The sequence below is a fragment of the Buceros rhinoceros genome, unplaced genomic scaffold, assembly GCF_000710305.1.
Source record: "Buceros rhinoceros silvestris isolate BGI_N320 unplaced genomic scaffold, ASM71030v1 scaffold13393, whole genome shotgun sequence".
Lineage (NCBI taxonomy): Eukaryota > Metazoa > Chordata > Aves > Bucerotiformes > Bucerotidae > Buceros > Buceros rhinoceros.
The window spans coordinates 5,498-8,978 of record NW_010401885.1 but is presented as its reverse complement, the minus strand read 5'-3'; positions in this window follow the sequence as shown (position 1 = coordinate 8,978).

Genomic DNA, 3,481 nt, shown 5'->3' with positions numbered 1-3,481 from the left:
CCTCAGTTGTCCCTGTTTGTAGATTACTCCCTTTACTTTTGGGCAAGTCAGCATATCTATAGAAGAAATCCTCAATATTCTTTTTCTCCACAAAGTATAGATAAAAGAATCCATTAATCTAAATTTTTACAAGATTGGAATTCACTGCCAATCAAAACAAATCAAACTAACAGGATGCTTTTCTCTGTCAGAGATTAAATCCTCACTTAATAGAATACAAAGCAGTTGCACTTGGTACTGCCACCACTGAAGCAGTGTCCTTCCTCTCCCCTCCTCAGGGCCTGGCAGCAGTAATAGATCTGTCAAACTGCAGTTATCAGAAGATCCACTACAGCTTCTTTTCTCTGGCAATGAGAAAACCCGCGTTTTGCTTCATGTCTCTACAGAAAAGGAACTCTTACCTAATTTAATTCCCAAATAAAGGCTACAAAAAACAGTACATGTTGGTTTGGAAAAAAACTATGTCTGCAGCTGGACCTAAAAGATTGGCTGGTGACAGGGCTTAAGCACATTCTGCTGCTCGGAACAGGAAACATATGCAATTTCTTGGTCTGTGGGCTGCCCCCCTTCCATTACATCAGAAATTACTCTTTTCTCTTCACATAGAGTGCATAAGCCAGAGCAGGGACACAAAGAGAAAAAACAAAACAAAACCAAAACCCAACCAACCAAAAAAACCACCCAAACATGAGAGCTCACCAATTTATTCCTCAAAGCTCAGCAACCATCTCGTCTTGTTCTGGGGATCTCAGATGTCTCTAGAAATTCATCTCCTGCTATACGATAGAATTTTCTTATATGGCTCCATCCTCCAAGTTAGTTTAACAGGTTTTTTTGGAATCTGTCTGATTTACTGTTCATTGCTTTTCTTTGGGGTCTGACCTGCAACCATGTTTGCAATGACCCCTCGCATGGCTAGTGGTCCTCATGCTCCCCTGTGCAGTGATCAGCTTCCTTCAGAGCAGGCAGCCTGACCTGTTACAGGAGGTGGCAAGAGCGCTGTGACACGACCACCAAATCATAAGTTAAAACAATTTCTTCTATGGAACCACATTCCGAGGTTAGGCAGTGGGAGCACACTGACACCAGACGCTTCAGCACCACTTCAGAGACACGATTCCGAGCACAGAGGTGCCAAGGGACAGGGCCAACCAACTGGGGCACCTGGCAAACCAGCACTGCTCTGGGTGCCAGGAGCAGGCACCTCTGCAACACCGCTCCATGGCCTCTACTGGTACCAGCTCACTGACAGCATGCATTACTTGGTGAAGAAATACTCAAAGCCAGGCAAAAATGACACAACTACCAAACTAAGAGGCAAAGACTTTTCTCTGAAATTGTTGTAATTCTTGCCCCAGATGCCCTACCATACTAGCATGAAGCGTTTGCTGTTTGGGAACTCTGTTTTTACTCATTTGCTTTTCTGTGACCCACAGGTTCCTCATGCAGTCACCAAAGTAGGCTGAAGGGATAGTGCTTCTTGGCTGCCTTGGTTGCTATCGTGTCCTTCTCTGGAAAGGCTTCTGCTCTTGCAGATGGACAGCACCCATCCACAGCGATGGCCTCCACCCATCCACAGTGACTGCGACTGATGCTTTAGTATCACCTAATTCACAACTTCTTTATAGTTTAGTTTTTACACCATTTTGTAGCGGCATTTAAAAACAGATTCTCATCTCTCCTCTTCCCAAACATCTACCATACTTTAAAGCATATTGAATCACACTCCTTTTGGACAAGGTACCCAACAGCACGATCACAATACATGTGTGACTCAAATCACAGATCTGGGCTCTGATCTCATGAGTCTGTTGGCATGAGGAGTTTCTCTCCAAATTAGCAGTACAAGCTTAGGTCTGCTGTATGCAAACAGCACAGGCACATTGCAAACAAACCCTGGATAGTTAAAATTAAGTCCCAGAATGTCAGATCAATGCTGTTAGCAGATTTGTTACAACCTCTGCCACTTCAGGTGCCTCAGCTACCAAATCAAAGGTAGATTTCAAAGGTCCTTACGCAGTAAGCAACATGGGGAGAGACAGCAAGAAAGCATGACAACTAACAAACGGTATCAAGGGTAACAAAAACTGTGCGAGGAATTGGAGGGGACAGACTTGGGGGTGACATGGCATTTGTTTGTTTAAAACATGCTGCAAGTGTTGGTAGCTATGTTCTAGGGGAGGGGAGGACATTTTTACTTTGTGTTTGGCCCGGGAGCCGGGGTTTCTTGGCTGGGCTTTCTTTGATAGATTGTTGTTGATTTTTAAAGCCAATCAGAAAAGTAGTTCTCACTACCTTTTGTATTACCAGAGCCAGGTATTTTATTTCCTGAAAACATATAATAATTTAAAACTCTCAGAGACTTGGCATTTCTTGATAGCTTGGGAACTTGAAGTGGAAGATGATTATTGGGTAAGCTGTCCAAGGGAAAACACAGGTGGCAGCAGCAGAGAATAGCAGGAATTTCTAAGGAAGCTTTCAAATGACCCAAGAATGAGGGTGGCTGGACCTAACAAAGCCTTTGGCCAAGTACAACATATCCAGACCAGCTGCAGCATCTGCCTCATCTGGCTGGCTTAAGAAAGCAGCACCTGATTGTAGAGTTTAAACTCAGAAGGCAGAATAGTTTAAAGACACAGCCCAGGCTTAATGCACAGCTGGTCTCCACGGTCATACATGCCTGCGTTCCTTGTGAGCTCAGTTCTTAGGAATACCAGAGATTCAGCTTTCGCTCCAAATTCTGACAGCTTTCCCAGTGGGGTGTCTCATTTTCCACATATTCATATTGCAACTCGCCATATTTTCTGGAGCTGATGGATCTTGATTCAGGCATTATTAACACAAAATAGACACAGTCTTTTTTCCCAGCCTGTTCTGCCAATGTTATTGTGTTTCTGTTTTGTGCAGAAGTCCCTCCATAGGTAATAACCTACTGGCACCATCTTTTAATTCCTTCTTTCAGCTGCTATTCAGATAGGTGTTTTTGGCATCTGCTGCCACTTTGTTTCCTATGGACAGATCCTTTCTTGCGGTTATGATGAGTTGCCTATTTTTTAAAGGAACACCAGAATAGGTTTCCTTCTTCAGCCATAACAGCTCATTAACAGATGGCCCATTGTGCCTGTACTGATGAGAAAGGAGGGAAGGGCCTGTCTCTCAGAAAATGACTGAGTATATAACATCATGGAGAACATGAAAATCCACACACTATTAAGACCCTATTATCTAGTACATCATCAGGCAAGCACTCTCTTCATACCATGTTAAACTCATAGCAGGTAGCTTCTGTGCAGAAGCCACTGCGGTCCGTTGTCTCCAGGGCTCTCAGCCCTTTGTCCTTCTTCCCCAGGGGCCCATGAGCTGTGCACACTCACTCTCTGAAAAGTAACTAAAAAATGCACAACTAGGTCATTAGGCATAAATAAAATACTTAACTATACACCAACAAACAAACAAAAAGATTCCAAAAAGACTTGGAAGT